Raw genomic sequence first — 25,000 nt, forward strand, 5'->3', positions numbered from 1 at the left:
TTTGGGGCCCACCAGTCTGTAGGGGTTTAAAGTGGGCTTGCACCCGGAATCCACATGGGGGCTAGCCGTGGATGCCCAGATGGGTTTTAAGTGGGATCTGTAAGGGTCTTATGTGGGTCTTAACCGGGCAATACATGTCAGACCCATTTGGGGCCCACCAGTCTGTAGGGGTTATAAAGTGGGCTTGCACCTGGTATCCACATGGGGGCACGCCGTGGATGCCCAGGTGGGTTTTAAGTGGGATCTGTAAGGGTCTTATGTGGGTCTTAATCGGGCAATTCATGACAGACCCATTTGGGCCCCACCTGCCCAAAGGGGTTTAAAGTGGGTTTGCACCCGGGATCCACATGGGGGCCAGCCAACGCCCAGGAGGTCCAGGCCGCCCCAGACGCCCCCCCCGGGATGTGCCGGAATCCACGCCCTAGTCACACACCCGGACGCCCCGGCAGCACCCCCCCCCCCCCCCCCAAATAATTACAAAAAAAAAAACTTCAATAAAGTGTCAAAGCATGCTCAAGGTGGACAATTAACATTTTTATTTAAAAGACAAAAAACAGTCTGCAATACAAAGTCTGTACAAATGCCATATAAAATTTACATTTTACATTTCAGCTATTTTTTAAGAAATACAGCACAATTAAATTAAAAGAACATGGGACAGTTTCATTAAAACGTTTAATTAAATACATGTTTACCTTAAAACTATTAGAAAATATTTCCTGATAATTCACTCACCCCCATGTAATCCAAGATGTTCATATCTTTCTTTCTTTAAAGGTGCAGTGTGTAGATTTTTTGCGGCATCTAGCAGTAAGGCTATGAATTGCAACCAACGGTTTAGTCCACCGCTCACCCCTCCCTTCACAGAAGCTACGGCAGCCGACACGGGATTAAGCTGTCATCGTTTTAGACAGCAAAGAATAATGAAGTTTCTTTTATAAATTAGGGAATTAGATTTACTTGATAATTCAATAAAACGATGTTATTGTGAATATTACTGTTACTTGTTCATCATTGTGTCAGTGTTTTTTCGCTTGAACAACAGTGATGAAACGCGATCTGTAGAGCAGTTTGTCCGTTCAGGGCTACTGTAGAAACATAATGTCGGCTTTCATGTGAGGGGACCCGCGGTGTATGTAGATATAAACTGATAATTCTAAGTTAATAAAAACATAATGGCTCATTACGTAAGGTCTTTATACACCCCTGAAAACATAGTTATCTATATTATATTGCATTTCTGTCTAGAGATAATCTTAAATATTACACATTGCACCTTTAAGTCGAAAAGAAAGTCAAGTTTTTGAGGAGTAGATTTCAGGATTTTTCTCCATATAGTGGACTTCAGTGGGATTAAGGTCAAGGATAAAGGTTTCAAAATTTCAATACAGCTTTCAAAGGGCTTTACAAGTTCCCAGTGACCCTTATTCCTTGGGTGGGATGATGTAGAGCCCTTTGAAGCTGCATTGACAATTAAATTTGGACCTTCAACCCCTTGGCTCCCATTTAAATATGGAGAAAAATCCTGGAATGTTTTCCCTCAAAAACCTTTTTGACAGAAAAAGAGACAGACACAAGCATCTTGAATGACACATGGGTGAGTAAATTATCAGCAGGAAATATTTGTGCCAGAATTGAACTAGTCCTTTAAAACTGAATAAATACAAAACCAATACATCTACAAAATTGTCAAGATTAACAATTTTATTAGTTTCAGATGTAAATTTAGATTATTGAATTTTTCATTACCAGTTATTTAGAGCTCCGAGATGAAATTTAACTGAAAATGCATTTCTATTTCATCCACATCATTTTATTTTAATCCACAATATTCTACTGACTCCCATGGGCTCCATAAAGTGGTGTCCAAAATTATTAGAACACTAGTATTTTTACCAGCTAAAAATGATTTTAATTCAGTCATGTCTATCTTTTGCTGTAGTGTTTCAATGGGTAATTTATTTTATATTTCTAAACATTAATTTTGCCATTAAATGTAATAATCTAGTAAGATTTTTGTTTGACAACAGCCAGTGCTCCAAACAGAGATCTGATCTTATCATCATCCATTCTGCACAGAACTGAGACAGATTAAATCTAGAAGAACTGTGGCAACGTCTCCAAGATGCTTCAAGAGACCCACCTGCAAACCTGAAAAACTATCCGCAAGTGCACCAAGTGCAAAAGCTGCTTTAAACACAAGATGATGGTCACACCAAATGTTGATTTAATTTAGTTAAAAGAAGTTAATTGATAAAGAAAACATTTATGACATTTTTATCAACGTTCTCATTTTACAGAATTTGTACACAAGTGCTTAAAACTTTTAACAGTACTGCTTTGCTGGTAGGTTTCTTTAAGCATCTTGGAGATGTTGCCACAGTTCTTCTGGATTTAAATGATGAGATTAGACCTCTGTGTCAAGCATTGTTTGTTTTCATACTTATTGTGTCACTGATTATTATAATTAATGGCAAAAAGAACGCTTGGAAATGTAAACTGATATTTCATACTGACACACTATAGCAAATGAAATAAATAAGTTTAAACCATTAGTTAAGGTAGTTTAAATACTAGTGTTCTAATAATTTTGGGCACCACTGTAGCTCTGATAATTAATGTAGTGTGAGAATAAGTATAACCAAAACATACAACAAAAGGTCCATGACTCTGCACCAGAAGTGACAGACACACCCGATAAAGAGCAGTCCTCCTCCAAATGGCCAGGAATCAGCTGAATCAGCTGGGGGTAAAAAACAAAACAAAAACAAATTTAAAACAAAAAACTGAAGAAAAATACTACAAACTTTCCTTTAAAAATAAATTAATGTTAGTGTGTCTTAATGTAAAATGAATACTTACTTCCTCTGAAGATCATGTAGTAGAAGATTTTCATTCCCAAAACTTCTGGATCATAAGGGGAAACACACACACAAGCAATCAATTAAATTAAAATTAATTTGTTTGATAAGACATTATCTACTTACTGACAGACATGGGCTTGCGAAAATGTACTCACCGGCTCCATACCAAATCTGCACAGCTGATCCAAAATCCTGGTTTACATCTAGTATTCTTCTCCATGGAGTCCAATGATCATGCTTTCACTCAGGTCCTCTCTCTGTCAGATGAGTTCACATAACAGTGTTCTTAGGTTACTCATTTTGAAGTTCTGTCACATTTTGTGAGTTTGATCTTAAAACTAGCATGGGTGCACGATATGACCATATTATTTCACAATAGTAATACATCATCACAGTATAGTTATTTATAATATTGTATTGCATTCAACATACGATCAAAGTAGTTACAAACAATAGGACTAATACAAAGGCAAGTTAAGTACATTTAATGATTTTCTCTTTAGTATTTTGTTGTTTGATTATAATTAAGACCGACTGGTAACGTTAAGCTTAATTATACTGTAACTTTAAGAAGAAAATGCACAGATCCAGTAACTGACGCCTAACCTGGTTTGTTAATCTTGAATCAAAACATTAGTGACTGTATTTAGGTCAATTACATCTTAAGTAAACTGTCTGTATTTGACTATTCAAGTGAGCTGCAGATTTCTTTCACTACATATGTTCGGCAAGACATAAATATAATGTTACCGCCTAGCCGCAGCTAACAGTATTAGTTAATACTAACAAAACACAGTAACACACACTGGTAGGATACTAAAATATGTAATCGCGATTAGTATATCACTTCAGTACCTTAATGTAACTAGTGTAACAGTCTATAGAACTTTATATAATAGTAAAAGGTACCTTTTGCAGTTTGCATGATCTTCAGCTGCTGGTAAAAGTCCATATTCGAGTTTGTTTGTTCTCAATCTTCATCCCACAACCAAAACTCGCTCAAAATATGAATTAAACAGTCAGACGTAAAATAATCCACGTGAAAGTCGTTGCTAGAAGAACGACCGAAACAGACTGCAACAGAAGCCGATCAGCATATTCAAATTTAACCGGGAAACGGCTCCCTACTAGTCATTGGCCAGAATAATCAAAGGCAGCGATAATCAAACGCTCATTGGCTGTCGCCAGTACCGTCATAGATTGCAATTAGAAAGCGCGTCAACTGAGCTATAGTGAATTCGCTATAGCTTTTTCAGCATTTAACAACTTGAATTATGCACTGCTTCCCACACTAAATTATCATCCTACTGTATATTCCACCAGAGAGGACTGCAAACGTATTGTCATTTGGACTACTGTGGTATTGCTTTTTGACACGACTAATGCAAATAAATTATACACTCATTCTTTATTGGTTATTTTTTTCTTTATAAAAAAAAAAAAAATTAAATGCATTTTTATTGCATGGTTACATGATTTGTGGATTTTAAGACTGATTTTCTATTTTATACATATTCTACTTTTTTAGAATTACAGAGTTTTAATGTAAAATACATCTAAATAAAAACTAATAAGATTTACTTTCAAATTACACCGTGTTCCAAATTATTATGCAAATTATATCTTTCTCCGATTTTCATAATTAGTCAATGCAAATGACAGTCAGTATAATTTTTTAAGTCATCAACCATAGGGCATAATTTGAATTTTATTGAAAAAAACTCCTAATGATAACAGTATTTATTTCAAAAATAAAAAACTGAAAATGCACTGTTCCAAATTATTATTCACAACAGAGTTAAAACATTTTATAGGTTGTAAAGAACTGAAAATTGGCATTTTCTGAATTTGCAGCATTAGGTGGTCATATTTACTGAAATCAAAAGCTATTTCAATCAAAAACATCCTAACAGGGCAAGTTACATCTTACCATAGGACCCCTTCTTTGATATCACTATCACAATTCTTGCATCCATTGAACTTGTGAGTTTTTGGAGAGTTTCTGATTGAATATGTTTGCAGGATGTCAGAATAGCCTCCCAGAGCTGCTGTTTTGATGTGAACTGCTTCTCAACCTAATAGATCTTTTGCTTGAGGATGCTCCAAAGGTTCTCAATCTGGTTGAGGTCAGGGGAGGATGGGGGCCACACAATGAGTTTCTCATTTTCATACTTTGCCGAGGTCATTTTCACACCTTCAGGGACCCTAAAGGAACCTACCAGCTCTCTCCCTATGATTCCGGCCCAAAACGCCACCTCTAACGTCGCAGCCTTGTTGGGACATGTTCCATCCACTACTCCATCCATCTGGACCATCCAAAGATGCACGACACTCATCAGTAAACAAGACTGTTTGAAAATTAGTCTTCATGTATGTCTGGGCCCACTGCAACCATTTCTGCTTGTGAGCATTAGTTAGGAGTGGCCGAATAGTAGGTTTATGCTCAACTGCAAGCCTCTGAAGGATCCTACACCTTGATGTTCGCGGGACTCCAGAGGCACCAGCAGCTTCAAATACCTGTTTTCTACTTTGTAATGGCATTTTAGCAGCTGCTCTCTTAATCTGATGAATTTGTCTGGCAGAAACCTTCCTCATTCTGCCTTTTCCTGAACAAACCAGTCTGTGCTCTGAATCAGCCACAAATCTGCACAGTACAATGATCACACTTAAGTTTTTGTGAAATATCTAATGTTTTCATACCTTGTCCAAGGCATTGTACTATTTGACACTTTTCGGCAGCAGAGAGTTCTTTTTTCTTTCCCCATGTTGCTTGAAACCTGTGACCTGCTTAATAATGTGGAACATCCTTCTTAAGTAATTTTCCTTTAATTGTGCTCATTTGGCAAACTATTTATCACAGGTGTCTGAGATTCATTTCAGTGACCCAAAGAGCCATGAGACACAATACCATCCATGAGTTTAATTGAAAAACTATTTTTTTTTTATGTTTATGACACTTATATCCAATTTGCATAATAATTTGGAACACAGTGTACAAAAAGAACATTAAATTGTTAGTATAGACATAAACCTTAATGAGCTACATTATTTAATTACAGATTGTTTTTGTAATTTTATGTCAATGTGTAAGTAATTTAAGAAAACAGAAAAAATACTGCAAAAAAAAAAAAAAAAGAATTCCTGTAATTTGTCATTAATGGAATAATACTTAAAATAATAGTTAAGTTGTTAATTTACAGATATTGTTTGTAATTTTACAAAGTTTTTAACAATTTAAAATAACACAAAAAAATACTGTAAAAGTAATTTTCCTGTATAAAAAAGAAAAAAAATGTAATTTGCCTTTAATGATATAGGACCTAAAATAACAGTCAAGTTTACAGATATTGTTAGTAATTAGTGGTGGGCATAGATAATTTTTTTTAAATCTAGATTAATCTCACTGTAATTTTGAAATTAATCTAGATTAATCTAGATAAAAATGGCTAATTTGAATTCTGCTGAAGGCTATCCGAATATGTGTGCTACCCAAATAAAGACAAAGACAAAGACTAAAAGGTAGTCTTTGAGAATGGGTTTCTCAAGCCAGGTGGCACATTAGACCAGGCACTCATCTCCTGTTTCCAAAATGCATCACAAACTGCTTGACAATTGCATTTACAACATAATTAACTATACAAACTTGTGTAACCAAGTACTTCTGCGCAAAAGGCTGCACGACGTGCGCGTTCCCCTTAAATACACAGACGCGTGCGGGCATGGATATCTGTGTGCATAGTCTTCGATTAAACTGCGTTGCTTTTAGAAGCGTCAATTCAGTTGTTGCATATAGTTTAATGTCTTTATTTTGGGATTATCAAAGTAAATTATAACTCAAACTTGAGATTTTACTGGGGCACGTGCAGGGTCTAGCAACGCACCTGCCCTGAAGCAAACCCGGCGGCTTCATAGGTGCATCCATGTTTGCACGTCTTGTTTGATGTGGTCATTTCACACTCACAGTAGGCATACACACAGGTTGAAGACTCGTTCTCACCTCCTACAGTGGCTAAGTATACGTCATCCACACTAAAATATCAAGGTGAAAGTCATCATATCTTGCGTAGTTTAGACCCAGTTCCCAACCCAACTTTGAGAATAGATTAAAGGCGATATTCTTTTTATCGCCTGATAAGAGTCTCACGTTAACGCAGCACGTTAACGCCAATAACGGCCCACCACTATTAGTAATATTACTAAGTTATGAATGTAATTTGAAATCACAGAAAACTACTGTAAAAAAGTTATTTTCTGTAAAATTAGTAAATTAGTAAAATTGCAGTTCAAACCAAACTTAGCTTATAAACATGCCATTCAAGACCCATATATGTGTTCCCAGATCAAACCTATGCCCACTTGGCCCATAAATATGCCATTCAAGACCCATATATGCGTTCCCAGATCAAATCCATGCCCACTTGGCCCATAAATATGTCATGCAGGACCCATATATGTATTCCCAGTTCAAACCCATGTCCACTTGGCCCATAAATATGTCATGCAGGACCCATATATGTATTCCCAGATCAAACCCATGCCCACTTGGCCCATAAATATGTCATACAGGACCCATATGTGTATTCCCAGATCAAACCCATGCCCACTTGGCCCATAAATATGTCATGCAGGACCCATATATGTATTCCCAGTTCAAACCCATGCCCACTTGGCCCATAAATATGTCATGCAGGACCCATATATGTATTCCCAGTTCAAACCCATGTCCACTTGGCCCATAAATATGTCATGCAGGACCCATATATGTATTCCCAGATCAAACCCATGCCCACTTGGCCCATAAATATGTCATGCAGGACCCATATATGTATTCCCAGATCAAACCCATGCCCACTTGGCCCATAAATATGTCATGCAGGACCCATATATGTATTCCCAGTTCAAACCCATGCCCACTTGGCCCATAAATATGTCATGCAGGACCCATATTTGTGTTCCCATTTTAAACCCATGCCCACTTGGCCTATAAAAATTCTATGCAGGACCCATATGTGCATTCCCAGTTCAAACCTATGCCCACTTGGCCCATAAAAATGCCATTCAAGACCCATATATGCGTTCCCAGATCAAACCCATGCCCACTTGGCCCATAAATATGCCATTCAAGACCCATATATGCGTTCCCAAATCAAACCCATGCCCACTTGGCCCATAAATATGTCATGCAGGACCCATATTTGTGTTCCCAGTTCAAACCCATGCCCACTTGGCCTATAAAAATTCTATGCAAGACCCATATGTGCATTCCCAGTTCAAACCCATGCCCACTTGGCCCATAAATATGCCATGCAGGACCCATATATGCATTCCCAGATCAAACCCATGCCCACTTGGCCCATAAATATGCCATGCAGGACCCATATATGCATTCCCAGATCAAACCCATGCCCACTTGGTCCATAAATATGCCATGCAGGACCCATATATGCATTCCCAGTTCAAACCCATGCCCACTTGGCCCATAAATATGTCATGCAGGACCCATATTTGTGTTCCCATTTTAAACCCATGCCCACTTGGCCTATAAAAATTCTATGCAGGACCCATATGTGCATTCCCAGTTCAAACCCATGCCCACTTGGCCCATAAATATGCCATTCAAGACCCATATATGCGTTCCCAGATCAAACCCATGTCCACTTGGCCCATAAATATGTCATGCAGGACCCATATATGTATTCCCAGATCAAACCCATGCCCACTTGGCCCATAAATATGCCATTCAAGACCCATATATGCGTTCCCAGATCAAACCCATGCCCACTTGGCCCATAAATATGTCATGCAGGACCCATATATGTATTCCCAGATCAAACCCATGCCCACTTGGCCCATAAATATGTCATGCAGGACCCATATGTGCATCCCCAGTTCAAACCCATGCCCACTTGGCCCATAAATATGCCATGCAGGACCCATATATGCATTCCCAGTTCAAACCCATGCCCACTTGGCCCATAAATATGTCATGCAGGACCCATATGTGCATTCCCAGTTCAAACCCATGCCCACTTGGCCCATAAATATGTCATGCAGGACCCATATATGTATTCCCAGATCAAACCCATGCCCACTTGGCCCATAAATATGTCATGCAGGACCCATATGTGCATTCCCAGTTCAAACCCATGCCCACTTGGCCCATAAATATGTCATGCAGGACCCATATATGTATTCCCAGATCAAACCCATGCCCACTTGGCCCATAAATATGTCATGCAGGACCCATATATGTATTCCCAGATCAAACCCATGCCCACTTGGCCCATAATTATGCCATGCAGGACCCATATATGTATTCCCAGATCAAACCCATGCCCACTTGGCCCATAAATATGCCATTCAAGACCTATATATGCGTTCCCAGATCAAACCCATGCCCACTTGGCCCATAAATATGCCATGCAGGACCCATATATGCGTTCCCAGATAAAACCCATGCCCACTTGGCCCATAAATATGTCATGCAAGACCCATATATGTGTTCCCAGATCAAACCCATGCCCACTTGGCCCATGCCTGTCCCTTATGTGACCCATGTAATCAGCTCATATGGGCTTCCTATGTGGGACTCATACTACAAAACCTACATGGGACCCGCTGATTTCACCCAGCCAAAGCCCATGCCCACACAGTTCCCATGGAACCCGTAGTTAACCCAGCTGGGCCCCACAAGTCATTGCTGGCTGGGAGTCCAAGAACCCCAGTGTGTTGATAAGTCCAATGTGAGTGTCCACCAGTGTATATACAATCCACAGAAAGTGTAATCCAAAGTTTGCAGGTGGTGAATGGAAAGGTGAGCTCTAAAATTAGCAACTCCTCAATCCAACAGTTTGGTGACTGTCCTTTGTTTGTCATGCTGCTCTCTTATACAGTTGTACTTCCTGCTTCCTGTCATGTGTCTAGTCACATGACAGGCCAACCATCCATTTATTAAAGACACATACACTTAAAATGTTAAGAGTAATAAAATGGCCTAAAAAACATGTAAAACACTTAAAACTCTATAATACATGTAAATGATTGTAATAAATAGAGCGGTAAAACAAGTCTTTCTAAAAGCCAGCATATTATATAAATAGTGAAGAAAAGGCAAAAGCTTACAGCACCTGGTATTCCCAGGCGGTTTCCCATCAAAGTACTAACCAGGCCCGACGCTGCTTAGCTTCCGAGATCAGACGAGATCGGGCGCTCTCAGCGCGGTATGGCCATAAGCGAGGGCTGCTCCAAAAAGTGGGCTATTTAAAGATCAGCCTCCGTAAAAGCCAGCATATTATATAAATAGTGAAGAAAAGGCAAAAGCTTACAGCACCTGGTATTCCCAGGCGGTCTCCCATCCAAGTACTAACCAGGCCCGACGCTGCTTAGCTTCCGAGATCAGACGAGATCGGGCGCTCTCAGCGCGGTATGGCCATAAGCGAGGGCTGCTCCAAAAAGTGGGCTATTTAAAGATCAGCCTCCGTAAAAGCCAGCATATTATATAAATAGTGAAGAAAAGGCAAAAGCTTACAGCACCTGGTATTCCCAGGCGGTCTCCCATAAAAGTGTAACAATCGGCCTTATCAGCCGAGTTACAAGACTAAAATGGGGTCAGATTTAACTGTGAGAGATGACTAGTGGTTAAAAGAATGAGACATAAAAGAAAATTGGTTTAAATAGATTTGGTGTATTTACAAGGTTCACATAAAAGACTTTAAAACAACACGATAAAACTAGGTAAACTCTGTTAAAAGAATACAGTTCATTTGTCCATACCCTAAAAACAGGTAAACTCTGTTAAAAGAATACAGTTCATTTGTCCATACCCTAAAAACAGTCCAAGAACCCCAGTGTGTTGATAAGTCCAATGTGAGTGTCCACCAGTGTATATACAATCCACAGAAAGTGTAATCCAAAGTTTGCAGGTGGTGAATGGAAAGGTGAGCTCTAAAATTAGCAACTCCTCAATCCAACAGTTTGGTGACTGTCCTTTGTTTGTCATGCTGCTCTCTTATACAGTTGTACTTCCTGCTTCCTGTCATGTGTCTAGTCATATGACAGGCCAACCATCCATTTATTAAAGACACATACACTTAAAATGTTAAGAGTAATAAAATGGCCTAAAAAACATGTAAAACACTTAAAACTCTATAATAGATGTAAATGATTGTAATAAATAGAGCGGTAAAACACGTCTTTCTAAAAGCCAGCATATTATATAAATAGTGAAGAAAAGGCAAAAGCTTACAGCACCTGGTATTCCCAGGCGGTCTCCCATCCAAGTACTAACCAGGCCCGACGCTGCTTAGCTTCCGAGATCAGACGAGATCGGGCGCTCTCAGCGCGGTATGGCCATAAGCGAGGGCTGCTCCAAAAAGTGGGCTATTTAAAGATCAGCCTCCGTAAAAGCCAGCATATTATATAAATAGTGAAGAAAAGGCAAAAGCTTACAGCACCTGGTATTCCCAGGCGGTCTCCCATCCAAGTACTAACCAGGCCCGACGCTGCTTAGCTTCCGAGATCAGACGAGATCGGGCGCTCTCAGCGCTGTATGGCCATAAGCGAGGGCTGCTCCAAAAAGTGGGCTATTTAAAGATCAGCCTCCGTAAAAGCCAGCATATTATATAAATAGTGAAGAAAAGGCAAAAGCTTACAGCACCTGGTATTCCCAGGCGGTCTCCCATAAAAGTGTAACAATCGGCCTTATCAGCCGAGTTACAAGACTAAAATGGGGTCAGATTTAACTGTGAGAGATGACTAGTGGTTAAAAGAATGAGACATAAAAGAAAATTGGTTTAAATAGATTTGGTGTATTTACAAGGTTCACATAAAAGACTTTAAAACAACACGATAAAACTAGGTAAACTCTGTTAAAAGAATACAGTTCATTTGTCCATACCCTAAAAACAGGTAAACTCTGTTAAAAGAATACAGTTCATTTGTCCATACCCTAAAAACAGTCCAAGAACCCCAGTGTGTTGATAAGTCCAATGTGAGTGTCCACCAGTGTATATACAATCCACAGAAAGTGTAATCCAAAGTTTGCAGGTGGTGAATGGAAAGGTGAGCTCTAAAATTAGCAACTCCTCAATCCAACAGTTTGGTGACTGTCCTTTGTTTGTCATGCTGCTCTCTTATACAGTTGTACTTCCTGCTTCCTGTCATGTGTCTAGTCACATGACAGGCCAACCATCCATTTATTAAAGACACATACACTTAAAATGTTAAGAGTAATAAAATGGCCTAAAAAACATGTAAAACACTTAAAACTCTATAATACATGTAAATGATTGTAATAAATAGAGCGGTAAAACAAGTCTTTCTAAAAGCCAGCATATTATATAAATAGTGAAGAAAAGGCAAAAGCTTACAGCACCTGGTATTCCCAGGCGGTCTCCCATCCAAGTACTAACCAGGCCCGACGCTGCTTAGCTTCCGAGATCAGACGAGATCGGGCGCTCTCAGCGCGGTATGGCCATAAGCGAGGGCTGCTCCAAAAAGTGGGCTATTTAAAGATCAGCCACCGTAAAAGCCAGCATATTATATAAATAGTGAAGAAAAGGCAAAAGCTTACAGCACCTGGTATTCCCAGGCGGTCTACCATCCAAGTACTAACCAGGCCCGACGCTGCTTAGCTTCCGAGATCAGACGAGATCGGGCGCTCTCAGCGCGGTATGGCCATAAGCGAGGGCTGCTCCAAAAAGTGGGCTATTTAAAGATCAGCCTCCGTAAAAGCAAGCATATTATATAAATAGTGAAGAAAAGGCAAAAGCTTACAGCACCTGGTATTCCCAGGCGGTCTCCCATAAAAGTGTAACAATCGGCCTTATCAGCCGAGTTACAAGACTAAAATGGGGTCAGATTTAACTGTGAGAGATGACTAGTGGTTAAAAGAATGAGACATAAAAGAAAATTGGTTTAAATAGATTTGGTGTATTTACAAGGTTCACATAAAAGACTTTAAAACAACACGATAAAACTAGGTAAACTCTGTTAAAAGAATACAGTTCATTTGTCCATACCCTAAAAACAGGTAAACTCTGTTAAAAGAATACAGTTCATTTGTCCATACCCTAAAAACAGTCCAAGAACCCCAGTGTGTTGATAAGTCCAATGTGAGTGTCCACCAGTGTATATACAATCCACAGAAAGTGTAATCCAAAGTTTGCAGGTGGTGAATGGAAAGGTGAGCTCTAAAATTAGCAACTCCTCAATCCAACAGTTTGGTGACTGTCCTTTGTTTGTCATGCTGCTCTCTTATACAGTTGTACTTCCTGCTTCCTGTCATGTGTCTAGTCACATGACAGGCCAACCATCCATTTATTAAAGACACATACACTTAAAATGTTAAGAGTAATAAAATGGCCTAAAAAACATGTAAAACACTTAAAACTCTATAATACATGTAAATGATTGTAATAAATAGAGCGGTAAAACAAGTCTTTCTAAAAGCCAGCATATTATATAAATAGTGAAGAAAAGGCAAAAGCTTACAGCACCTGGTATTCCCAGGCGGTCTCCCATCCAAGTACTAACCAGGCCCGACGCTGCTTAGCTTCCGAGATCAGACGAGATCGGGCGCTCTCAGCGCGGTATGGCCATAAGCGAGGGCTGCTCCAAAAAGTGGGCTATTTAAAGATCAGCCTCCGTAAAAGCCAGCATATTATATAAATAGTGAAGAAAAGGCAAAAGCTTACAGCACCTGGTATTCCCAGGCGGTCTCCCATCCAAGTACTAACCAGGCCCGACGCTGCTTAGCTTCCGAGATCAGACGAGATTGGGCGCTCTCAGCGCGGTATGGCCATAAGCGAGGGCTGCTCCAAAAAGTGGGCTATTTAAAGATCAGCCTCCGTAAAAGCCAGCATATTATATAAATAGTGAAGAAAAGGCAAAAGCTTACAGCACCTGGTATTCCCAGGCGGTCTCCCATAAAAGTGTAACAATCGGCCTTATCAGCCGAGTTACAAGACTAAAATGGGGTCAGATTTAACTGTGAGAGATGACTAGTGGTTAAAAGAATGAGACATAAAAGAAAATTGGTTTAAATAGATTTGGTGTATTTACAAGGTTCACATAAAAGACTTTAAAACAACACGATAAAACTAGGTAAACTCTGTTAAAAGAATACAGTTCATTTGTCCATACCCTAAAAACAGGTAAACTCTGTTAAAAGAATACAGTTCATTTGTCCATACCCTAAAAACAGTCCAAGAACCCCAGTGTGTTGATAAGTCCAATGTGAGTGTCCACCAGTGTATATACAATCCACAGAAAGTGTAATCCAAAGTTTGCAGGTGGTGAATGGAAAGGTGAGCTCTAAAATTAGCAACTCCTCAATCCAACAGTTTGGTGACTGTCCTTTGTTTGTCATGCTGCTCTCTTATACAGTTGTACTTCCTGCTTCCTGTCATGTGTCTAGTCACATGACAGGCCAACCATCCATTTATTAAAGACACATACACTTAAAATGTTAAGAGTAATAAAATGGCCTAAAAAACATGTAAAACACTTAAAACTCTATAATACATGTAAATGATTGTAATAAATAGAGCGGTAAAACAAGTCTTTCTAAAAGCCAGCATATTATATAAATAGTGAAGAAAAGGCAAAAGCTTACAGCACCTGGTATTCCCAGGCGGTCTCCCATCCAAGTACTAACCAGGCCCGACGCTGCTTAGCTTCCGAGATCAGACGAGATCGGGCGCTCTCAGCGCGGTATGGCCATAAGCGAGGACTGCTCCAAAAAGTGGGCTATTTAAAGATCAGCCTCCGTAAAAGCCAGCATATTATATAAATAGTGAAGAAAAGGCAAAAGCTTACAGCACCTGGTATTCCCAGGCGGTCTCCCATAAAAGTGTAACAATCGGCCTTATCAGCCGAGTTACAAGACTAAAATGGGGTCAGATTTAACTGTGAGAGATGACTAGTGGTTAAAAGAATGAGACATAAAAGAAAATTGGTTTAAATAGATTTGGTGTATTTACAAGGTTCACATAAAAGACTTTAAAACAACACGATAAAACTAGGTAAACTCTGTTAAAAGAATACAGTTCATTTGTCCATACCCTAAAAACAGGTAAACTCTGTTAAAAGAATACAGTTCATTTGTCCATACCCTAAAAACAGTCCAAGAACCCCAGTGTGTTGATAAGTCCAATGTGAGTGTCCACCAGTGTATATACAATCCACAGAAAGTGTAATCCAAAGTTTGCAGGTGGTGAATGGAAAGGTGAGCTCTAAAATTAGCAACTCCTCAATCCAACAGTTTGGTGACTGTCCTTTGTTTGTCATGCTGCTCTCTTATACAGTTGTACTTCCTGCTTCCTGTCATGTGTCTAGTCACATGACAGGCCAACCATCCATTTATTAAAGACACATACACTTAAAATGTTAAGAGTAATAAAATGGCCTAAAAAACATGTAAAACACTTAAAACTCTATAATACATGTAAATGATTGTAATAAATAGAGCGGTAAAACACGTCTTTCTAAAAGCCAGCATATTATATAAATAGTGAAGAAAAGGCAAAAGCTTACAGCACCTGGTATTCCCAGGCGGTCTCCCATCCAAGTACTAACCAGGCCCGACGCTGCTTAGCTTCCGAGATCAGACGAGATCGGGCGCTCTCAGCGCGGTATAGCCATAAGCGAGGGCTGCTCCAAAAAGTGGGCTATTTAAAGATCAGCCTCCGTAAAAGCCAGCATATTATATAAATATTGAAGAAAAGGCAAAAGCTTACAGCACCTGGTATTCCCAGGCGGTCTCCCATAAAAGTGTAACAATCGGCCTTATCAGCCGAGTTACAAGACTAAAATGGGGTCAGATTTAACTGTGAGAGATGACTAGTGGTTAAAAGAATGAGACATAAAAGAAAATTGGTTTAAATAGATTTGGTGTATTTACAAGGTTCACATAAAAGACTTTAAAACAACACGATAAAACTAGGTAAACTCTGTTAAAAGAATACAGTTCATTTGTCCATACCCTAAAAACAGGTCAACTCTGTTAAAAGAATACAGTTCATTTGTCCATACCCTAAAAACAGCCCAGCCAGCAATGACATGTGGGGCCCAGATGAGGGCTTCATGGGCGGCAAATGTGGGCCCCATTATGGGCTTGCACCCGGGATTTACATTGGGGCCAGTTGTGGAAGCCCAGACTTACTAAGTGGGACCTGTAAGGGTACTGCATGGGTCTTAATTGGGCAATTCATGCCAAACCCACTTGGGCCCCACCTGCACAAAGAGTGGGATTGCACCCGGGATCCACATGGGGGCCAGCCGTGGATGCCCAGATGGGTTTTAAGTGGGATCTGTAAGGGTCTTATGTGGGTCTTAACCGGGCAATACATGTCAGACCCATTTGGGGCCCACCAGTCTGTAGGGGTTTAAAGTGGGCTTGCACCCGGGATCCACATGGGGGCCAGCCGTGGATGCCCAGATGGGTTTTAAGTGGGATTTGTAAGGGTCTTGTGTGGGTCTTAACCGGGCAATACATGTCAGACCCCTTTGGGGCCCACCAGTCTGTAGGGGTTTAAAGTGGGCTTGCACCCGGGATCCACATGGGGGCCAGCCGTGGATGCCCAGGTGGGTTTTAAGTGGGATCTGTAAGGGTCTTATGTGGGTCTTAACCGGGCAATACATGTCAGACCCATTTGGGGCCCACCAGTCTGTAGGGGTTTAAAGTGGGCTTGCACCCGGAATCCACATGGGGGCTAGCCGTGGATGCCCAGATGGGTTTTAAGTGGGATCTGTAAGGGTCTTATGTGGGTCTTAACCGGGCAATACATGTCAGACCCATTTGGGGCCCACCAGTCTGTAGGGGTTATAAAGTGGGCTTGCACCTGGTATCCACATGGGGGCACGCCGTGGATGCCCAGGTGGGTTTTAAGTGGGATCTGTAAGGGTCTTATGTGGGTCTTAATCGGGCAATTCATGACAGACCCATTTGGGCCCCACCTGCCCAAAGGGGTTTAAAGTGGGTTTGCACCCGGGATCCACATGGGGGCCAGCCAACGCCCAGGAGGTCCAGGCCGCCCCAGACGCCCCCCCCGGGATGTGCCGGAATCCACGCCCTAGTCACACACCCGGACGCCCCGGCAGCACCCCCCCCCCCCCCCCCAAATAATTACAAAAAAAAAAACTTCAATAAAGTGTCAAAGCATGCTCAAGGTGGACAATTAACATTTTTATTTAAAAGACAAAAAACAGTCTGCAATACAAAGTCTGTACAAATGCCATATAAAATTTACATTTTACATTTCAGCTATTTTTTAAGAAATACAGCACAATTAAATTAAAAGAACATGGGACAGTTTCATTAAAACGTTTAATTAAATACATGTTTACCTTAAAACTATTAGAAAATATTTCCTGATAATTCACTCACCCCCATGTAATCCAAGATGTTCATATCTTTCTTTCTTTAAAGGTGCAGTGTGTAGATTTTTTGCGGCATCTAGCAGTAAGGCTATGAATTGCAACCAACGGTTTAGTCCACCGCTCACCCCTCCCTTCACAGAAGCTACGGCAGCCGACACGGGATTAAGCTGTCATCGTTTTAGACAGCAAAGAATAATGAAGTTTCTTTTATAAATTAGGGAATTAGATTTACTTGATAATTCAATAAAACGATGTTATTGTGAATATTACTGTTACTTGTTCATCATTGTGTCAGTGTTTTTTCGCTTGAACAACAGTGATGAAACGCGATCTGTAGAGCAGTTTGTCCGTTCAGGGCTACTGTAGAAACATAATGTCGGCTTTCATGTGAGGGGACCCGCGGTGTATGTAGATATAAACTGATAATTCTAAGTTAATAAAAACATAATGGCTCATTACGTAAGGTCTTTATACACCCCTGAAAACATAGTTATCTATATTATATTGCATTTCTGTCTAGAGATAATCTTAAATATTACACATTGCACCTTTAAGTCGAAAAGAAAGTCAAGTTTTTGAGGAGTAGATTTCAGGATTTTTCTCCATATAGTGGACTTCAGTGGGATTAAGGTCAAGGATAAAGGTTTCAAAATTTCAATACAGCTTTCAAAGGGCTTTACAAGTTCCCAGTGACCCTTATTCCTTGGGTGGGATGATGTAGAGCCCTTTGAAGCTGCATTGACAATTAAATTTGGACCTTCAACCCCTTGGCTCCCATTTAAATATGGAGAAAAATCCTGGAATGTTTTCCCTCAAAAACCTTTTTGACAGAAAAAGAGACAGACACAAGCATCTTGAATGACACATGGGTGAGTAAATTATCAGCAGGAAATATTTGTGCCAGAATTGAACTAGTCCTTTAAAACTGAATAAATACAAAACCAATACATCTACAAAATTGTCAAGATTAACAATTTTATTAGTTTCAGATGTAAATTTAGATTATTGAATTTTTCATTACCAGTTATTTAGAGCTCCGAGATGAAATTTAACTGAAAATGCATTTCTATTTCATCCACATCATTTTATTTTAATCCACAATATTCTACTGACTCCCATGGGCTCCATAAAGTGGTGTCCAAAATTATTAGAACACTAGTATTTTTACCAGCTAAAAATGATTTTAATTCAGTCATGTCTATCTTTTGCTGTAGTGTTTCAATGGGTAATTTATTTTATATTTCTAAACATTAATTTTGCCATTAAATGTAATAATCTAGTAAGATTTTTGTTTGACAACAGCCAGTGCTCCAAACAGAGATCTGATCTTATCATCATCCATTCTGCACAGAACTGAGACAGATTAAATCTAGAAGAACTGTGGCAACGTCTCCAAGATGCTTCAAGAGACCCACCTGCAAACCTGAAAAACTATCCGCAAGTGCACCAAGTGCAAAAGCTGCTTTAAACACAAGATGATGGTCACACCAAATGTTGATTTAATTTAGTTAAAAGAAGTTAATTGATAAAGAAAACATTTATGACATTTTTATCAACGTTCTCATTTTACAGAATTTGTACACAAGTGCTTAAAACTTTTAACAGTACTGCTTTGCTGGTAGGTTTCTTTAAGCATCTTGGAGATGTTGCCACAGTTCTTCTGGATTTAAATGATGAGATTAGACCTCTGTGTCAAGCATTGTTTGTTTTCATACTTATTGTGTCACTGATTATTATAATTAATGGCAAAAAGAACGCTTGGAAATGTAAACTGATATTTCATACTGACACACTATAGCAAATGAAATAAATAAGTTTAAACCATTAGTTAAGGTAGTTTAAATACTAGTGTTCTAATAATTTTGGGCACCACTGTAGCTCTGATAATTAATGTAGTGTGAGAATAAGTATAACCAAAACATACAACAAAAGGTCCATGACTCTGCACCAGAAGTGACAGACACACCAGATAAAGAGCAGTCCTCCTCCAAATGGCCAGGAATCAGCTGAATCAGCTGGGGGTAAAAAACAAAACAAAAACAAATTTAAAACAAAAAACTGAAGAAAAATACTACAAACTTTCCTTTAAAAATAAATTAATGTTAGTGTGTCTTAATGTAAAATGAATACTTACTTCCTCTGAAGATCATGTAGTAGAAGATTTTCATTCCCAAAACTTCTGGATCATAAGGGGAAACACACACACAAGCAATCAATTAAATTAAAATTAATTTGTTTGATAAGACATTATCTACTTACTGACAGACATGGGCTTGCGAAAATGTACTCACCGGCTCCATACCAAATCTGCACAGCTGATCCAAAATCCTGGTTTACATCTAGTATTCTTCTCCATGGAGTCCAATGATCATGCTTTCACTCAGGTCCTCTCTCTGTCAGATGAGTTCACATAACAGTGTTCTTAGGTTACTCATTTTGAAGTTCTGTCACATTTTGTGAGTTTGATCTTAAAACTAGCATGGGTGCACGATATGACCATATTATTTCACAATAGTAATACATCATCACAGTATAGTTATTTATAATATTGTATTGCATTCAACATACGATCAAAGTAGTTACAAACAATAGGACTAATACAAAGGCAAGTTAAGTACATTTAATGATTTTCTCTTTAGTATTTTGTTGTTTGATTATAATTAAGACCGACTGGTAACGTTAAGCTTAATTATACTGTAACTTTAAGAAGAAAATGCACAGATCCAGTAACTGACGCCTAACCTGGTTTGTTAATCTTGAATCAAAACATTAGTGACTGTATTTAGGTCAATTACATCTTAAGTAAACTGTCTGTATTTGACTATTCAAGTGAGCTGCAGATTTCTTTCACTACATATGTTCGGCAAGACATAAATATAATGTTACCGCCTAGCCGCAGCTAACAGTATTAGTTAATACTAACAAAACACAGTAACACACACTGGTAGGATACTAAAATATGTAATCGCGATTAGTATATCACTTCAGTACCTTAATGTAACTAGTGTAACAGTCTATAGAACTTTATATAATAGTAAAAGGTACCTTTTGCAGTTTGCATGATCTTCAGCTGCTGGTAAAAGTCCATATTCGAGTTTGTTTGTTCTCAATCTTCATCCCACAACCAAAACTCGCTCAAAATATGAATTAAACAGTCAGACGTAAAATAATCCACGTGAAAGTCGTTGCTAGAAGAACGACCGAAACAGACTGCAACAGAAGCCGATCAGCATATTCAAATTTAACCGGGAAACGGCTCCCTACTAGTCATTGGCCAGAATAATCAAAGGCAGCGATAATCAAACGCTCATTGGCTGTCGCCAGTACCGTCATAGATTGCAATTAGAAAGCGCGTCAACTGAGCTATAGTGAATTCGCTATAGCTTTTTCAGCATTTAACAACTTGAATTATGCACTGCTTCCCACACTAAATTATCATCCTACTGTATATTCCACCAGAGAGGACTGCAAACGTATTGTCATTTGGACTACTGTGGTATTGCTTTTTGACACGACTAATGCAAATAAATTATACACTCATTCTTTATTGGTTATTTTTTTCTTTATAAAAAAAAAAAAAATTAAATGCATTTTTATTGCATGGTTACATGATTTGTGGATTTTAAGACTGATTTTCTATTTTATACATATTCTACTTTTTTAGAATTACAGAGTTTTAATGTAAAATACATCTAAATAAAAACTAATAAGATTTACTTTCAAATTACACCGTGTTCCAAATTATTATGCAAATTATATCTTTCTCCGATTTTCATAATTAGTCAATGCAAATGACAGTCAGTATAATTTTTTAAGTCATCAACCATAGGGCATAATTTGAATTTTATTGAAAAAAACTCCTAATGATAACAGTATTTATTTCAAAAATAAAAAACTGAAAATGCACTGTTCCAAATTATTATTCACAACAGAGTTAAAACATTTTATAGGTTGTAAAGAACTGAAAATTGGCATTTTCTGAATTTGCAGCATTAGGTGGTCATATTTACTGAAATCAAAAGCTATTTCAATCAAAAACATCCTAACAGGGCAAGTTACATCTTACCATAGGACCCCTTCTTTGATATCACTATCACAATTCTTGCATCCATTGAACTTGTGAGTTTTTGGAGAGTTTCTGATTGAATATGTTTGCAGGATGTCAGAATAGCCTCCCAGAGCTGCTGTTTTGATGTGAACTGCTTCTCAACCTAATAGATCTTTTGCTTGAGGATGCTCCAAAGGTTCTCAATCTGGTTGAGGTCAGGGGAGGATGGGGGCCACACAATGAGTTTCTCATTTTCATACTTTGCCGAGGTCATTTTCACACCTTCAGGGACCCTAAAGGAACCTACCAGCTCTCTCCCTATGATTCCGGCCCAAAACGCCACCTCTAACGTCGCAGCCTTGTTGGGACATGTTCCATCCACTACTCCATCCATCTGGACCATCCAAAGATGCACGACACTCATCAGTAAACAAGACTGTTTGAAAATTAGTCTTCATGTATGTCTGGGCCCACTGCAACCATTTCTGCTTGTGAGCATTAGTTAGGAGTGGCCGAATAGTAGGTTTATGCTCAACTGCAAGCCTCTGAAGGATCCTACACCTTGATGTTCGCGGGACTCCAGAGGCACCAGCAGCTTCAAATACCTGTTTTCTACTTTGTAATGGCATTTTAGCAGCTGCTCTCTTAATCTGATGAATTTGTCTGGCAGAAACCTTCCTCATTCTGCCTTTTCCTGAACAAACCAGTCTGTGCTCTGAATCAGCCACAAATCTGCACAGTACAATGATCACACTTAAGTTTTTGTGAAATATCTAATGTTTTCATACCTTGTCCAAGGCATTGTACTATTTGACACTTTTCGGCAGCAGAGAGTTCTTTTTTCTTTCCCCATGTTGCTTGAAACCTGTGACCTGCTTAATAATGTGGAACATCCTTCTTAAGTAATTTTCCTTTAATTGTGCTCATTTGGCAAACTATTTATCACAGGTGTCTGAGATTCATTTCAGTGACCCAAAGAGCCATGAGACACAATACCATCCATGAGTTTAATTGAAAAACTATTTTTTTTTTATGTTTATGACACTTATATCCAATTTGCATAATAATTTGGAACACAGTGTACAAAAAGAACATTAAATTGTTAGTATAGACATAAACCTTAATGAGCTACATTATTTAATTACAGATTGTTTTTGTAATTTTATGTCAATGTGTAAGTAATTTAAGAAAACAGAAAAAATACTGCAAAAAAAAAAAAAAAAGAATTCCTGTAATTTGTCATTAATGGAATAATACTTAAAATAATAGTTAAGTTGTTAATTTACAGATATTGTTTGTAATTTTACAAAGTTTTTAACAATTTAAAATAACACAAAAAAATACTGTAAAAGTAATTTTCCTGTATAAAAAAGAAAAAAAATGTAATTTGCCTTTAATGATATAGGACCTAAAATAACAGTCAAGTTTACAGATATTGTTAGTAATTAGTGGTGGGCATAGATAATTTTTTTTAAATCTAGATTAATCTCACTGTAATTTTGAAATTAATCTAGATTAATCTAGATAAAAATGGCTAATTTGAATTCTGCTGAAGGCTATCCGAATATGTGTGCTACCCAAATAAAGACAAAGACAAAGACTAAAAGGTAGTCTTTGAGAATGGGTTTCTCAAGCCAGGTGGCACATTAGACCAGGCACTCATCTCCTGTTTCCAAAATGCATCACAAACTGCTTGACAATTGCATTTACAACATAATTAACTATACAAACTTGTGTAACCAAGTACTTCTGCGCAAAAGGCTGCACGACGTGCGCGTTCCCCTTAAATACACAGACGCGTGCGGGCATGGATATCTGTGTGCATAGTCTTCGATTAAACTGCGTTGCTTTTAGAAGCGTCAATTCAGTTGTTGCATATAGTTTAATGTCTTTATTTTGGGATTATCAAAGTAAATTATAACTCAAACTTGAGATTTTACTGGGGCACGTGCAGGGTCTAGCAACGCACCTGCCCTGAAGCAAACCCGGCGGCTTCATAGGTGCATCCATGTTTGCACGTCTTGTTTGATGTGGTCATTTCACACTCACAGTAGGCATACACACAGGTTGAAGACTCGTTCTCACCTCCTACAGTGGCTAAGTATACGTCATCCACACTAAAATATCAAGGTGAAAGTCATCATATCTTGCGTAGTTTAGACCCAGTTCCCAACCCAACTTTGAGAATAGATTAAAGGCGATATTCTTTTTATCGCCTGATAAGAGTCTCACGTTAACGCAGCACGTTAACGCCAATAACGGCCCACCACTATTAGTAATATTACTAAGTTATGAATGTAATTTGAAATCACAGAAAACTACTGTAAAAAAGTTATTTTCTGTAAAATTAGTAAATTAGTAAAATTGCAGTTCAAACCAAACTTAGCTTATAAACATGCCATTCAAGACCCATATATGTGTTCCCAGATCAAACCTATGCCCACTTGGCCCATAAATATGCCATTCAAGACCCATATATGCGTTCCCAGATCAAATCCATGCCCACTTGGCCCATAAATATGTCATGCAGGACCCATATATGTATTCCCAGTTCAAACCCATGTCCACTTGGCCCATAAATATGTCATGCAGGACCCATATATGTATTCCCAGATCAAACCCATGCCCACTTGGCCCATAAATATGTCATACAGGACCCATATGTGTATTCCCAGATCAAACCCATGCCCACTTGGCCCATAAATATGTCATGCAGGACCCATATATGTATTCCCAGTTCAAACCCATGCCCACTTGGCCCATAAATATGTCATGCAGGACCCATATATGTATTCCCAGTTCAAACCCATGTCCACTTGGCCCATAAATATGTCATGCAGGACCCATATATGTATTCCCAGATCAAACCCATGCCCACTTGGCCCATAAATATGTCATGCAGGACCCATATATGTATTCCCAGATCAAACCCATGCCCACTTGGCCCATAAATATGTCATGCAGGACCCATATATGTATTCCCAGTTCAAACCCATGCCCACTTGGCCCATAAATATGTCATGCAGGACCCATATTTGTGTTCCCATTTTAAACCCATGCCCACTTGGCCTATAAAAATTCTATGCAGGACCCATATGTGCATTCCCAGTTCAAACCTATGCCCACTTGGCCCATAAAAATGCCATTCAAGACCCATATATGCGTTCCCAGATCAAACCCATGCCCACTTGGCCCATAAATATGCCATTCAAGACCCATATATGCGTTCCCAAATCAAACCCATGCCCACTTGGCCCATAAATATGTCATGCAGGACCCATATTTGTGTTCCCAGTTCAAACCCATGCCCACTTGGCCTATAAAAATTCTATGCAAGACCCATATGTGCATTCCCAGTTCAAACCCATGCCCACTTGGCCCATAAATATGCCATGCAGGACCCATATATGCATTCCCAGATCAAACCCATGCCCACTTGGCCCATAAATATGCCATGCAGGACCCATATATGCATTCCCAGATCAAACCCATGCCCACTTGGTCCATAAATATGCCATGCAGGACCCATATATGCATTCCCAGTTCAAACCCATGCCCACTTGGCCCATAAATATGTCATGCAGGACCCATATTTGTGTTCCCATTTTAAACCCATGCCCACTTGGCCTATAAAAATTCTATGCAGGACCCATATGTGCATTCCCAGTTCAAACCCATGCCCACTTGGCCCATAAATATGCCATTCAAG

General features: G+C 39.1%; 10 non-coding genes across 10 annotated transcripts; all 10 read right to left on the minus strand.

Annotated features, from left to right (window-relative positions):
- Nucleotides 1–9,979: 9,979 nt before the first annotated feature.
- LOC141315018 (5S ribosomal RNA) lies at nt 9,980–10,098 on the minus strand. The gene has a single exon (XR_012350561.1). It is a non-coding gene; the product is annotated as a 5S ribosomal RNA (ribosomal RNA).
- Nucleotides 10,099–10,182: 84 nt separating this feature from the next.
- On the minus strand, nt 10,183–10,301 carry LOC141314727 (5S ribosomal RNA). The gene has a single exon (XR_012350273.1). It is a non-coding gene; the product is annotated as a 5S ribosomal RNA (ribosomal RNA).
- An 801-nt stretch (nt 10,302–11,102) lies between these two features.
- Nucleotides 11,103–11,221, minus strand: LOC141314730 (5S ribosomal RNA). The gene has a single exon (XR_012350275.1). It is a non-coding gene; the product is annotated as a 5S ribosomal RNA (ribosomal RNA).
- An 84-nt stretch (nt 11,222–11,305) lies between these two features.
- Nucleotides 11,306–11,424, minus strand: LOC141315143 (5S ribosomal RNA). Its single transcript, XR_012350685.1, has one exon. It is a non-coding gene; the product is annotated as a 5S ribosomal RNA (ribosomal RNA).
- Nucleotides 11,425–12,225: 801 nt separating this feature from the next.
- On the minus strand, nt 12,226–12,344 carry LOC141314731 (5S ribosomal RNA). The gene has a single exon (XR_012350276.1). It is a non-coding gene; the product is annotated as a 5S ribosomal RNA (ribosomal RNA).
- Nucleotides 12,345–12,428: 84 nt separating this feature from the next.
- On the minus strand, nt 12,429–12,547 carry LOC141315030 (5S ribosomal RNA). Its single transcript, XR_012350573.1, has one exon. It is a non-coding gene; the product is annotated as a 5S ribosomal RNA (ribosomal RNA).
- An 801-nt stretch (nt 12,548–13,348) lies between these two features.
- LOC141314732 (5S ribosomal RNA) lies at nt 13,349–13,467 on the minus strand. The gene has a single exon (XR_012350277.1). It is a non-coding gene; the product is annotated as a 5S ribosomal RNA (ribosomal RNA).
- Nucleotides 13,468–13,551: 84 nt separating this feature from the next.
- LOC141315121 (5S ribosomal RNA) lies at nt 13,552–13,670 on the minus strand. The gene has a single exon (XR_012350663.1). It is a non-coding gene; the product is annotated as a 5S ribosomal RNA (ribosomal RNA).
- Nucleotides 13,671–14,471: 801 nt separating this feature from the next.
- Nucleotides 14,472–14,590, minus strand: LOC141314733 (5S ribosomal RNA). Its single transcript, XR_012350278.1, has one exon. It is a non-coding gene; the product is annotated as a 5S ribosomal RNA (ribosomal RNA).
- Nucleotides 14,591–15,391: 801 nt separating this feature from the next.
- LOC141314989 (5S ribosomal RNA) lies at nt 15,392–15,510 on the minus strand. Its single transcript, XR_012350533.1, has one exon. It is a non-coding gene; the product is annotated as a 5S ribosomal RNA (ribosomal RNA).
- Between the last annotated feature and the right edge of the window lie 9,490 nt (nt 15,511–25,000).

Source organism: Garra rufa, unplaced genomic scaffold (genome assembly GCF_049309525.1).
Source record: "Garra rufa unplaced genomic scaffold, GarRuf1.0 hap1_unplaced_013, whole genome shotgun sequence".
Lineage (NCBI taxonomy): Eukaryota > Metazoa > Chordata > Actinopteri > Cypriniformes > Cyprinidae > Garra > Garra rufa.